The sequence below is a fragment of the Staurois parvus genome, unplaced genomic scaffold, assembly GCF_062004578.1.
Source record: "Staurois parvus isolate SC_StPar_1 unplaced genomic scaffold, SC_StPar_1.0 ptg000715l, whole genome shotgun sequence".
NCBI lineage: Eukaryota > Metazoa > Chordata > Amphibia > Anura > Ranidae > Staurois > Staurois parvus.
The window spans coordinates 11,372,416-11,386,936 of record NW_028318511.1 but is presented as its reverse complement, the minus strand read 5'-3'; the positions used below and the strand labels follow the sequence as shown (position 1 = coordinate 11,386,936).

The 14,521-nt window shown below is 40.4% G+C and overlaps 1 long non-coding RNA gene across 2 annotated transcripts; it reads right to left on the bottom strand.

Moving 5' to 3' along the window:
* Positions 1–484: 484 nt before the first annotated feature.
* Positions 485–14,430, bottom strand: LOC149445687 (uncharacterized). Of its 2 annotated transcripts, XR_016306363.1 has the most exons (3): positions 14,111–14,430; positions 13,528–13,594; positions 485–4,248 (listed from the first exon to the last, which is right to left on the bottom strand). It is a non-coding gene; the product is annotated as an uncharacterized LOC149445687 (long non-coding RNA). The 2 variants fall into 2 exon arrangements; XR_016306362.1 differs by lacking the exon at positions 14,111–14,430 and having other exon boundaries at positions 13,528–14,059.
* Between the last annotated feature and the right edge of the window lie 91 nt (positions 14,431–14,521).

The following is a 14,521-nucleotide window of genomic DNA, read 5'->3' as shown; positions in this document are numbered from 1 at the left end:
GTGTTCCAATCACCTCCATGGCCACAGGTGTATAAAATCAAGCACCTAGGCATGCAGACAACTTCTACAATCATTTGTGAAAGAATAGGTCACTCTCAGGAGCTCAGTGAATTCTAGCATGGTACCATGATAGGTTGCCACCTCTGCAATAAGTTTATCCATTAAATTTCCTTGCTACTAAATATTCCACAGTCAACTGTTAGTGGTATTGTAGCAAAGTGGAAGCAACTGGGAACAACAACAACTCAGCCTCAAAGTGGTAGGCCATGTAAAATGACAGAGCGGGATCAGCACATGCTGAAGCGCACAGTGTGCAGAAGTCACCAACTGTCTGTAGAGTCAATAGCTAAACTCTAGACCAGTGGAGAATGTTTAGGCATTCTCATGTTTATTTTTTTGTATTGGTATGATGTAAAAAGTGAAGAAACAAAAAGCCAAATCTGACACATTCCACGCAAAACTCCAAAAATGGCATGGACAAAAGTATTGGCACCTTCAATTTATTATTTCGTAGCACATCCCTTGGAAAACATAACTGAAATCAATCCCTTCCTGTCTTAAGATTTCACAATGCCATGCACACAGTCAAGACATCCAGTGCCTGAAGCAGCAAAGCAACCCTAAAACATCAGAGAACCTCCACCTTGTTTGACTGTAGGGACCGCACTCCGTTCTTCCTCTTCTTCTTTTTTTTTTTTTGTCAGAAAAAGGACAGACAGAAGTTAAGTTAACAAAGAGAAGACCAAACGTTCGAGTTTTTACACAATAGAATGTCTGAAATCAACTCAGGACATACACAGCACATTACCAAGATCCAACAATTCTCCTTACAATTGTACAAGATAATAAAAGTAAAAAGGAATCCTACAATTCTGACACTAGGTACAGTATATGAAATTTCAGCCAAAATGCCTATCCATAACCCTGATGAAGCCACATGATATCTCGGAGTAACGCGTAGAGCGCAGTGACGTACTTCTGGTTAAGCACTTCCAGCAGACGCCATCATTGAACACCCAGCACCTTGCAGTACACCCACAGCACATGGGAGACCAGCTGTATGAGATCTGCTATACTGTGAGTGTTCTCTTTTGGCTTGTTTTTATCTGCTATATGGAATAAACGGCATTTCACTATGGAGGCTCTCTTTGTCTACCTCTCTATGGCCTTGTGATTATCCCGGGGGTATTACCATCTGAGAGCATAAGTGACCTGGCAGAGGAGATCGAGTGGTACTACAGGAGTATTATTACAGAGATCCCCAGTCTGGTGGAGCTATATTACCTAAAGCATTGTGGCCCTTAGTGGTCGCATGGTTAAGGTGAGGAGGCACTTTAGCCATTTTTGGATTACGATATACACGTGTGGCATGGTAACACGCATCATGTTTGGAGTGAAGAATTGAAGCACTGACATTGCGGTGTTTGTTTGCACATGAAATGTCAAGCACTTTGTTATTGCACTTTATTGTGGATTTTACTTTTTACCATTATTCATACTCCTACTGAGCACCTGTCACTTTCAGTTAGAGTGTGCTATGTTATTGTGTATTAATTCACTGTGCATATATTGTATTTTGGCATGATTTAGTCAGCAAACGCATGACCTGTTTTGCACTTTATTGTGGATTTTACTTTTAACCAATATTCATACCCATACTGAGCACTTTCCACTTTCAGTTAGAGTGTGTAATGTTATTCTTTATTCTGTTTACTGTGCATATATTTTATTTTGGCACGATCTAGTCAGCAAATGCATGACCTGTTTTGCACTTTCAGCACTTGGCACTTATATATTTTTTGGGGGGATTATTTAGCATTAGTTATCAATACCTTTTCAATACAGTGTGGTCACTTTATATGTATTTTTATATCATTGCACCTACTTATTTAGTTTTTCATGTGAAGCGCTTCACCAATATTGTTTTTTTTATCCATAACCAGATCTACCAGTACAAGGCCTGGAACATCTAACCAGCCACCCTACACTCTATTAAACTTGGTTGAGCATGCCCGATGCTGAAAAAAAACCCGCTCAAACGTGAGATTAATGCCCATATGCTCCACCCACTCTTTGAGAGTTGGAGGGGAGGTACTTTTCCAATGTAACAGTATCATTTTATGGGTCTGGAGAGGTCCTCCCCCATAAACTGATCTGTCTCCACATCATCAATGATGCCCAAAACACAATGTTTAGGATTTAGAGTGAGATTAGTAGAATATACTTGATTAATGGTATTAAGTACTGCCTCCTATGCAGCTTTGGACACTGCCACAATATATGAATCAACGTACCATGTTCCCTGCTATAATTAGGGCAAATCTGGTCAGTCAGAAGGCCCATTTTTAATAATCTTAGTGGGGTGTAGTGTACTCTCAAGATATATTGTTGGGAGGTACTCAAGGAGATGGAGTTGACCGCTTCCAGTGCCATTTCCCATTGCTCACCAAGTAGAGCATCCACATCATCTCCATTTTTCTGCCACCCTACAGGGGTAAGAAGCTACGTATATGGACAGCAGCATTGCATAGCAATGAGAAGTAAAACCTTTCTGAATAGTGCCCTGCTGCATCACATTGAAAATGGGGGTGGATAAAAGAAAATCCTGGTGCTAAATGTTGCGCTTGAATAGCATGATGCAGCTGTAAATAATAAAAGTGCATAGACTGCTGTAATCTGTATTGTGATTGTAAAGTGGAAAATGGTTACAGAGTACCACCCCTAAAAATATGCTTCAAATGTGATCTACCATGGGACAGCCGCTTCCTCGCATAAGGCAGTTTAGCAAGCTCAGGGTACGTAGGGTTATCCCAAATGGGGCTGTAGTTTGTGAAATGTTATCAGTAGGGAAGGACCGATTAGGCTTAGCGAACCTCTGGGATTCTAGACCTGGAAGAGAGCGTGACTGCGCACAATGTAAGACTAAGGCTAGGGAATCAGGAGGTTCCCTTACGCCCCCCACATCCTTGGAATGCAATTATTTCTTACAATTTTGAGAAGGGGCCAATAGTTTCGTCCAGTTAATTTTTGGAGTTTTGTGTGGAATGTGTCTGATTTTGCTTTTTCTTTCTCCACTTTTTTGTGGAGTAATAAATATGAGAATGCCTATACATTTATCTGACAGAAATGCAGGGGTGTCAATATATTTGGCCATGACTGTATATGTGGGTGTAGGACTGTATGTAAATCTCATGCATTCCCACACCTGCAGGCAAAACACGCTGCTATTAGAAGATGTGTGGGGGTGCCAATGATTCTTAATGGCACCCCCATGCATCTGAAAATACAGCACACTTTTGGGTAAGGGAGATCGCATTGGTGCAAAAGCACCATGAGATTTCCATACGGCTGCGATTTGAAAAAGGTGCGACATGCAGAAACTGCATATAAGTGAACCTAGCAATTCTGAAGTAGTAGAGCAGACACCCCTGGACAGCACCATTGTCAGTCTGGGGAGTGGGTAGTGTGAGATTAGCACATGTAGATGGACTTGACTAACAATTTAAAGATGAACTCCACCTAAGACTTTATAAGTTGTTACAGAAAACAGGTTTTTTTTCCCTTTTGTAATAAATGTTTTACATAAATGAATAAAGCCAACCATTGTAAGTACCCCTGTCAGTGTTACATGGTTTATCTGGACTGCTTGTTCTGCTAAAGTCAGTTAAAAATACTACTGACAGAATCACAAAGTGAACATACAGGAAAACAGCCTAAAACTAATGTAGGAACCACATCTAAGAATTGACAAGGTACAATATAATATGTATTTTTGGGGATGTTAATACCGTTTTAATAGCACTATCATTTGTCAAATCAGCCATGGGTGTTAAAGCTCTACTGAAGAAGCCCAATTACAGGACAAAATGCATCTAGGAGGGAAGAGCTGTGCTTGTACAGTCATGCCGTCGCCATATGAGGGTGCAGTGGTGAGGGAGCGTATGACTATACAGGATATATACAAAGCGCATTGTAATTTTTGTCCTGAGTGTCTGGTATCTGTTGGTGTCTTAATAAATGTTTTAAAAACGGAGAGCACTGTTTTTGCCTTTCTGTTCCATATGATGTGTATGTAATAAAACATGAGTACATGCGGAGGCAGAAGGTGCATCCATCCAGCATCTGAGGAGAGATAAGGAGGGAGTGTAGAGGTCGGGATCATTGCCACGTGGATTATATTGATGAGCCTGTATTACGTTATTGGAGGTGAGCAGGATTTTCACCCGTTTGGTGGAGTTGCACAAGTCACTGGAAGAACAAAGATTGTTGGTCACAATATTGCACTGTGTTTTGGGTGTTAAACTACAGTATATATCTCACTTATCTATGTTGAAGGCTTGAAGGACTATTTATCACAGAATCGTTTGTTTATTTTGATGATATAGTGTATATTTGTTTCATTTCACAAATTTTGAAATATTTAATTTAGTGCTACTAGTAAGATGTACAGCACCATAGGACTTTAAGCCTGGGTTCACACTGATGCAGTGCGGCACATCGCATGTGATTCGCACAGGAACCGCACCGCATTCCTGTGCAAATCACATGCAATTTATGTGCGGTGCAATTTGAGTCATACATTTTGTATGGCTCAAATCGTACTGCATCCACACCAAAAAAGTGCAGGACCCTTTTTTTAGTCCTCAACAGAATCTGATCACATGCGATCCAATTCTGCACATCGTGCCACGTTTTGTGAACTGATTTTGGGGTGTCGTTAACTTAAAGTACACATTTGCATTGGTTCGTATGAATGGGGTGCAATTAAAATGCGATGTGGAAATCGCACAGAAACCAGTGCAAATTCCGCACCACATCAGTGTGAACCCAGGGTGAAAGCTGCTATCAGCCTACAAACATTTAGCATGTGATTTGCACAGGAACCGCACCGTATTCCCGTGCAAATCGTGTGATTTCTGTGCAGTGCAATTTGAGCCATTCATTTTTTTATGGCTCAAATCACACCGCATCCACACCAAAAAAGTGTAGGACCCTTTTTTAGTCCTCACCAGAACTGGATCGCATGGGTGTGAACACCCATGCGATCCGATTCTGCACATCGCACCGCGTTTTCACGAATTAGGGGCATATATATTTTTATACAGGTAATTACTAGTTTTAGAGAAAAGCAAATATTTGCCTTTGATGTCATAAGTTAGTCTCTGCTTTCTAAACTAAAGTTTCCACCAAAGCCTGAAGGAAGATCTGTGCTACTTCACATCATTTCCTCCTGTTTTATTGGACTACATGATTTCTGGCCACTGTTTCCTGCCATTGGGGGGAATAGCAGGCAGAGTCATGGGCAGAATGGTGTGCTGAATACATCGGTATTGTAATAATTCTGTCCACCAGACTATTCATGCTGACTTACAGTCAGGTCCATAAATATTGGGACATTGACACAATTCTAACATTTTTGGCTCTATACACCACCACAATGGATTTGAAATGAAACTTACATGATGTGCTCTAACTGCAGACTGTCAGCTTTATTTTGAGGGTATTTACATCCAAATCAGGTGAACGGTGTAGGAATTACAACAGTTTGCATATGTGCCTCCCACTTGTTAAGGGACCAAAAGTAATGGGACAATTGGCTTCTCAGCTGTTCCATGGCCAGGTGTGTGTTATTCCCTCATTATCCCAATTACAATGAGCAGATAATAGGTCCAGAGTTCATTTCAAGTGTGCTATTTGCATTTGGAATCTGTTGCTGTCAACTTTCAAGATGAGATCCAAAGAGCTGTCACTATCAGTGAAGCAAGCCATCATTAGGCTGAAAAAACAAAACAAACCCATCAGAGAGATAGCAAAAACATTAGGCGTGGCCAAAACAACTGTTTGGAACAGTCTAAAAAAGAAGGAACGCATCGGTGAGCTCAGCAACACCAAAAGACCCGGAAGACCACGGAAAACAACTGTGGTGGATGACCGAAGAATTCTTTCCCTGGTGAAGAAAACACCCTTCACAACAGTTGGCCAGATCAAGAACACTCTCCAGGAGGTAGGTGTATGTGTGTCAAAGTCAACAATCAAGAGAAGACTTCACCAGAGTGAATACAGAGGGTTCACCACAAGATGTAAACCACTGGTGAGCCTCATAAACAGGAAGGCCAGATTAGAGTTTGCTAAACGACACCAAAAAAAGCCTTCACAGTTCTGGAACAACATCCTATGGACAGATGAGACCAACATCAACTTGTACCAGAGTGATGGGAAGAGAAGAATATGGAGAAGGAAAGGAACTGCTCATGATCCTAAGCAATACCACCTCATCAGTGAAGCATGGTGGTGGTAGTGTCATGGAGAATATTGCTGTATGTGTTTTGAATATGCTTTGGCAGAAGGCACAGAGGAAAAAGTAACAATAGTGGTAGTACAGTGTTACGTTTGATTGTTGCCTGGAGTTTGGCTTAGCTAATTCTGATCTAAATGGTTCCCAAGGCTTGTATGTGCTTGGTCATATGGAGGGTTGGTTTACACCAGAGAGCGGTATGCAATAAACATGCATTGCGATCTGCTGCAAGTGCCAATACTTTGGTAATGGCACCCCAAGCACTGTGCTTGGGGTGCTTTCGGCATCAGATTGCATGTTACAGTGGTACCTTGCAATTTAGTGCAGCACATGTTTCAAAAGTGATGTATGCACCACTTATTGTGCGGGCCAGTGCAATTAACAACCCATCCAAATGAATGTGCTGCAAAATCGCACTGCAGGAGAATGCGCAAGAATTCTGGTGTAAACCAACCCAGAAACTATTGGGGTACATGCACGCAATACTGATGTATGAACATTAGATATTCCTGGCAGAAAAGAAAAATGCTAGAATGGGCTGTATAGCACCTGTGCGTATGTGTATGTATTCGTGCATATGTGTACACATGCATATACATTCTTCTAGCTTTTTTAAATCAAGGGAAGGTGACGTATGCGCACATTTGTGCATTTATGTGCACATTTGCGTGTAAAACTACTGACTGGAAATGCAGATTTTTGTAATTCTTTTTTTTGCTGATCTACAAATGTATACAAGCCTATTGACAACAATGGGCTGCTGTTCAATCAGTAAAGAAGAATGCCTGGATGTGTGCAAGAGGCCTTACGCTCCAGATCTTGTATGTTAAGCAGGGAATGACAGAATTTAATTTATGGCCATTTCTGTTTGGGAGGAGTCGTTCTAGATAATGACTCCTTTCGAACTGGACTGTTGTTAAGTTTTTGTTTGATCAGCGCTGCAGTGCTGATCAGTGTATTCTGATAGCTGAGGAGTCCCGCTGTCAAAATACAGTAGTGCAGGATTCCTCCATCTACCTTTGTGTGGCTTGGGGAACCTGTTCAGCCTGCTGGCTGATCGGAAAAAAATGGCATTGTCTATGGCCAGCTTCAGTCTGTGAAAGATAAAAGTTTTATTGTTTTAGTTACCTTTTCCATTGTGTTTTGAAATTAGGAAAAGGGAGATAAAGGTATACAAGGTTGGAAGATAGAGTAAGGCAGGCCTTGGATTATGCAATCTTCTTTCCTTCCACCATGGGTGTCCAGCAGACAGAAATAACACTCAATGCTCTTGATTGAGACAAGTACACGCTATAGAGGGGTATGCTTTGTTCATATTTCACGTCAGAGTTTTACAACCACTGTAAGTACAAGTCCTAGGCAGCTAACAGTGGACATACTGTCTTTGCTGTGTGTGTGTGCTGTGGCAGAGGCTTTCCAAAGGGCAAAGAGGCTAATCAGGGAAATGCAGAGAAGCAACAAATACTTGTGATGGCTGGGAAAGTTTCACATTCCATATGATGTAAAGGCACCAGAAATGGTAAAAAAAAAAAAGTAGCAGCAGTGGAGATATCATTACATTGTGAATAATGTCAGGCATACATATGGGCAGGGCCTATCATGCCCATGCACTAGGAGTACCTTTGAGGGCATGCTCACCAATGCCTGACACTAGGTGGGGACTGCGGTCATGTGCAAAGCCTAACATTAAGGCAGTTCCCTGAGATGCGCTTTCACTGCATGTAGTAATAAAGTGGAGTTCCTCTGCTTAGTGATGTCCCATACCTCTACACACTTCTACTTGTTGCATTCGGGATGGTGCACTGTGCTGCACCTTCTCCATCAGTCAGCGTACCTCTGTTACCTCACTCCCAGTAGCAGAATGGGATCCCGCTAGACACAGCGTGGATCTCGTGTGTCCTGTGTTAATTCTGTATACTGTGTGGCTAGGCTGAGGGTTTGGTCTGTCTGGCTGTGCCAGTGCCTAACTGTTCATTTTGTTGTGTTGTACTGTTTTTATTGTGTCGTACTGTTTTTATTGTGTCGTACTGTTTTGTACTCTTTCAATGTGCACAATCAATAAAAAGAGTCAATGTTGATTGAGAGAGTAAAGTTCCGCATTAACCTGTCCTAATGACAATCGCTCTCAGCCTGTTGATGTTTTAAACCCTCACATTTTAAAACAGCCCATTCAGTTTAAAATGAAAGACAAAACATTTGTGTATAGATATAAAAAGAATATTAATACCTCCCCCCCCCCCCTTTTTTTTATAAGTGATCACATACCCTCTATTCTCAGGTGCAGCAGGCTCTTACAGAGCTGGGGGGGGGGGAAGAAACAGCAGCTCAATGATCATCCCAGTGAATGGCTGTGCAGTGGGGGGAGTGTCAGCAGAAGTCTGATCATTGGGGGAGAGCAGGTTCAGTTGTCAGCACAGCTAGAAACTAGCCATGTTGTGCTCTCATGACTAGTGTGGTCAGTTTTTTAATAGGAAAGCAGAGGGGCTGGCAGGAATACCAGGGATTTTGCACAAAAGAAGCAATACAAAGATAAATGGATACTTTTTCATACAAGTACGTAGTACAACAGGCACATGTCAGGAATATGAAATGTTGGGTTTACATACTCTTTAAGGTTTATTTCACATTGGTGGTACTGCTTGTTGTCCTCTGAAAAGCAAATTGTGGTGGATCACTTTTCAATTGGCAGTATAGTAGCACCTAACAGCTGTCACATATAGGTTATGTTTGCAAAGTTACTAGATATTCCTAGTTTAAAAAAAAAGACTGCAGGAACTAGCATACATGTGTAAATGTATGTAGGCTGAAGTATAGTATTTTTGTTATTGGGGGGTGTATACCTTCAGACATCTTTTTCTTGTAATAATCATTTTTGCAATGTCTCTTTCACAGTCTCCAGATATTGCCCTGAACGGCTGTCTTCCAATATTGAATGTTAACAACAACCACTGCTATATGGAGAAGTTGTGCCAACCGCCCACCCACCCCCTTCTACCTTCTCCACCATTCACATTCTGTATCCATAGATAGAGACAGGGTGGCTTGGGATTTAGCTTGCAAGAGAGCCCCCATAGGAAGTGACTTTCTATGAGGCACTAACTGAAGAGGAGGAGCCAAGAGCGCCAGAAGAAGAGGATTGCTCTGTGCAAAACCACCTGCACAGAGCAAGTATGTATGACATGTTTATAATTAAAAAAACCCTTAATCTTTACAATCACTTTAAATAGTGTAGAGCCCTGCAGAGATTATCTTTTTCCCCTGTTAAGTGAATAGAATGGATCTGTGAATTTCAGGACGCTGCCTGCCCCTGAGGCTCCTCTGGACTGGACACTGAACTACTCTCCAAGAAACCAAACCAATAGACTTTTCCTGCCTCAGGATCTGGTGTTACAAATTTCTTCATGGTCCCCAGCTATGAACCTGCAGACTGTTCCAGTCTACCATTAGTTTGCTTCAAGTTACCTTATGGTTCCCAGTCATGAGGGCATGGAATGTTCCAGTCCAGGGGCGGGCTGACCATTTGAGCACTCGGGCACTGCCCAAGGGCCCGGGGTCAGTAGGGGGCCCCATGAAATGCCCCTGGTACCTTTTTTATAGGCTTTATTGAGTGTGGGCAAGGACATAGGGGCCCATGATCCTCTATTGCCCGGGGGCCCCATGAGTTGTCAGTCCGCCCCTGTTCCAGTCTACCTTTTACCTGTGCCAAATTCTGCTTCATGGTTTACAACTGTGAGTAAAAGTTGCTGTTGTAGAGATAAGTGTCCTCTGTTGACTGGGCTTAAAGTCTTTGTAAATCTGAGACATGAAATGTGAACAAAGCATATCCCTCTATAGTATGTACTTGTCTCAATTTAGAGCACAAAGTCTAGGTTCACACTTAAGAGTTTTGCAGAAACGCACAGCAGTCCATTTAACATGATTTCCCATGGGACACGTTCACATCTCCTTGTTTTCACCTGGTGTGGTTTCTGTAAAGGGTCAGGGACTTTTTTAAAAGCAAAAAGTTGTGTTTTTGGTTCTATAAACTTCAATGGAAACGCTGCATAAAAGCATGTAGTGCATTTTTTATGCATTTTAATCTGCCTAGCAACAAGAAAAACATTAAAAATAAAAAATGCAAAACTCATCAATGTGCAAAAGCACAAAACACAAAAAGCATTGCAGAAGCGGATCAAACTCAAACTGCATAGGTGTGAACCTAGCCTAAGTGTCATTTCTGTCCGCTGTTTTGTTCCTTTGCTATCAGCACGAGTCACTTCTGACAAGTTTTCCTGATCCCTAGGGAAAAATGGTGACGGGGAGGGAGCTCTAGCAGATTGACAGCTTTAGCTCTTTGTGTCTGTGTGTGTGTGAGGGGGGGGGGGTCTCTTCCCTCCAATCAGCTCTCAGAGCTCTCCTGATGTAACTTGAGCTCCCCGGCCCCTGCTTTTCAGAGCTGAGAGATCCTGTGTAAATTTTGCACTTTGAATGGATATAGGGGAAAGACAGCTGTAAATAAACGGTATCGTTTATATAGAAAGATTTTGTTAATCTCTGTGGCCAGCTGAGGCCAGTCACTTCATTGGGTTTATGTAAGGGTTTACAAACAAAGATGTTTTTGAGTATCCCACACCCCTCTGTCCTCTCTTGTTACAAGTTCTATAAGCAAAAAAAACTTTAAAAAGACCTCCACAGGTTGCCTACCCCTGCCCTAGACTGTTGACCTAGCCTCCGTGAGTGGACTGTTGCTGTGTCCCTGGCTTCCTCTGTACTGTTTGGGGAAGAACCAGTAAAAATCCAGTGGCTTCCATGGGGATAGCACTACACACATATTACATATCGCATGTGTTTGGTGCCGTCTCAAAAAAAATTATAAACTAAACTTCAGTTTAAACCTAGCTTCTCTGCAGAGCTTGGCCTAAAATCACTTGTTTTGTCCCTGCTTTTTTTTTTTTTTTGTTCTTCCCTGACACACGATTCCTGGAGATTGGATTCACACTTAGGCCCCATTCACACCTGAGCAATTTGTAGCTCGAAGCTTCAAAAATGCTTGAGGAGAAAAAAGTAATTATTTTCAATGGAGATGGTTCATATCTCCACTTTGAGCATTTTTAATTCCATGGAAATAAATAGAAACAAGCACTTTGCACTTTTAAAATATTTTTTTTTTTTGGGGGGGTTAGGGGGTTAATTATTTATTTATTACATATTATTCATTTATTTTATTTGGTATTTATTTATAATAATTTGTGTATTTATTTTACATTTTGTTCATTCATTTATTATTATAAGTAACACCCTAACAAAAACAAATATTTAATAAGAAGACAATAAATAAAATGTTAACACCTAACTCCAAAACCTAATCCTAACCCTAACACCTAACCTAACTCTAACCCCTTACCCTAACAACAAAAAATAAGAAATTAATAATAATAATAATAATTTAAAAATAGCTAATGGAAAAGCTAAAAATACTGCATGAAAATGCACAAAAAAGCACAAAAAAATGCTCAAGTGAGAATCCATCCTTACAGATTTCTGCATATACTAGGGGTAAAGCTGCAATGAGAACTGTCAAGGACAAGAACTAATGTAGCTTGAAGATATGATCATCTAATATTTTCATTAAACGCAGATGGAGAAATACAAAAGGTATCAAATATAAATGTGAAAAGCAGTGTTGTACAGCATTATGTTGTAGCTGAGTTTGGAATAAAGTTCTATACTATAGCTAGTAATAATAGTTTATGAAGTGAGTAGGAAATAACAATATGGTACAAGTAGCTTCAGTTTTGTGGAGCTGTGCATTTATGCATGCTTTGAAATGCTTGTAAAAGATTTGCGATGATGTAATGACTTGGGGCAAAGGTTGATAACTAGTTTTAGCAGGATATCACTCTGTGAGATTACAGGGCTTTATAGGTCATATTGTACCTTGAAGACCTGCTATGGGAGTGTTCCTAGGGCAATAAATAGGAGAAATGAGGCTTCTACATTGGTTTGATATACCATTTTATCCATTTCATGAAGTGCAGCCATTAGGCTAAAAAAAACCTAGTACAATAAACAAAAACTGGTACAAAGTGATAAGACAAACATTAAAAAAAAATCAAATGTCATTGAAAAACTGAATAACTCATTTCAACTGTTTAAATATTCAGCATTGGTAGGTCCCCAGACTGCTTGTAAAGATTCATTTTGATGCTTTTTCGTGTGAGAGTGTTTACTTATAATCCGTATATCGTAGATAACATTAAATGTTTGGACAACAAAAATAAATTCTCCTTTTGATTACAAGGATACACTTACTTGAATTACTTATATTTTATTTTTTGCCCACTATGGTAGATTGGTTATAGAAATTATGAATGCTACCTTCAACAAATCCTACACTATAGTATTATTTTATTGTATATTTATTGATAATATACTGTATATTAAAAGCTGATATTCTGTCAGTGGTTTATGTTAGTTTTCAATACAAATATCTAAATGATCAGCCCCGACCAGCTGCTCACAGTACAGGTGAGTTTTAATCCTCCCCCTCCCCCATGCATTATGAACAGAGATTGTAACATTTCACTGTTGAATGTTTGGACACCTGAACTAAGGTGGCATTCACACCTGAGCATTTGTAGCTTGAAGATACAAAACACTCAAACATAAAAAAAAACTATTAATCTGTATGGTGCTTATTCACACCTGAATGTGCCATTGCCTGTAGCTCAAAAAAGTTCTGAAGCTTCTTTTGTAGCTCGTATCGGGCAGATTGCAGCAATTTGGGGCATTTTGGGTTTCGTAGAATTGCACTGATGCATGTAATGTGCATTTATGTGTGTTTTGAAGCTACATAAGAGACTCTTATCAAACCCTTTTCACTTCTTTACTGAACAGAATAACCATCATACCCCCTCCTCAATTTTCTCTTTCACATACTTGGACTCTCTGCTTACTCTCCTGCTTATACTGCCTATGCTGTCCTACTAACAGTCAGCCGACAGCTAGCTAACAAAACTGACAGAAGCAGTGTTGTTTTCATTCCAAAACTGAATTTACTTCTGTGAATAGTTCTGTAAAACTGCAATATAATCACATAAACTGAAGTTACAATAAGCTTGTACACATGTCTGTTTACAAATGCATGCAATGAACACATTTCTTACAAACTGCTACCTACAAATCACAGTGAATACATTGAAATGCAATCTAGCTATGTATGTGACTTTAACAAACACAATCAAAGAACTTACAGGCATATGTGTATCAAGAGGAGAATGGAGGAGACCTTCACTGGTGTTCTTTAGGAAGCTAAACAGGCTGCAGAGGTTTAGGGAAAATGTTTAGTCTTAACAAGCATAAAACACTTCCTGTTCTTGTTGAAGGAAATAATAAAAACAGGTGCAGTTGCATTAAACACCCAATAGATGGCTCCCTACAGAGCACTTCCCCACCTGGTATAAATATATATCACTGCTATATATCTTTGAATTACTGTAACGTTTAAATAGGTAACTAGTAACCTTATTTTGTAAAGGACTACTAAATCTGAGACAGGTCGGCGGTATACTTTAGCAATCTCCTGATTTATCATCTACTTTGCGAACTTTACCATCACCACTGGGAATGGCTTTCATAATGAGACCCATTGGCCATACATTGCACTTTGCTTGAGGGTCTTTTGACAAAACAAAATCTACTTGAACACTTGGTTTCTCCTCCACTTTGTTTGGAAGGATGACATATATTATTGTTTCCAGCAATTCTAAAAGGCATCAGCAAGGTTCTGAAGCTGCTACCACTGGCACTTGTAAAGATCTTTTAAGGTGAACTCACCAGGTGATGCTAATACTGCACAAGCTGCATTGCTGCTGTATGAATTCAGGTCTCTTGGGGTCCATTGAAATGGAAACTAACAGCCTAGCATTTGCTTATGGCTATAACTTCAGGTCTGATGTCACAGTCAAAATTTGGTTCAATAGGGTGAAATACCTCGGCTTTCAGTGGCTTGCTCGTGCCTGCATGACTTCAGAAATCTGGGCCTGAGAATCAACTGGTATGTTTCAGGTGAGCTGCTTGAATTAGTCTTGTACTGTGATCTGCTGCGTTCTGACTAGTGGTAACATAATGCCACTGACCTGACTCCGTGGATTTTCCAATGTGGATTACCCTGTTTGAGACATGCACATAAAATCTTCTGGAAGTACTTTTTATGTCAGTGTAATGATTTACTGCATTGGCTTCAAA